The sequence below is a fragment of the Nannospalax galili genome, unplaced genomic scaffold (assembly GCF_000622305.1).
Source record: "Nannospalax galili isolate Female #2095 unplaced genomic scaffold, S.galili_v1.0 scaffold3407, whole genome shotgun sequence".
Taxonomy (NCBI): Eukaryota; Metazoa; Chordata; class Mammalia; order Rodentia; family Spalacidae; genus Nannospalax; species Nannospalax galili.
In genome coordinates, this window is record NW_008355641.1 from 97,359 (window position 1) to 97,578 (window position 220).

The following is a 220-nucleotide window of genomic DNA, read 5'->3' on the forward strand; positions in this document are numbered from 1 at the left end:
ATTGGTTTATCTGGGCCAGGTGTATGGCCTTAAACACCCGAAAGGAAAGTATAACCAAAGATTAAAGGGGCCATATAATTTCTTATGAGTCTATATGGATAGCTAAAGGCTATATAACAAGCAACAATGCAAGATAGGAGATACCTTCTTTTGAGCTGTTGGCCAAGGTGGCCAAAGAGCTCCCAGATAGTAACCCAGCATAGAACTGGGAAAATAAACA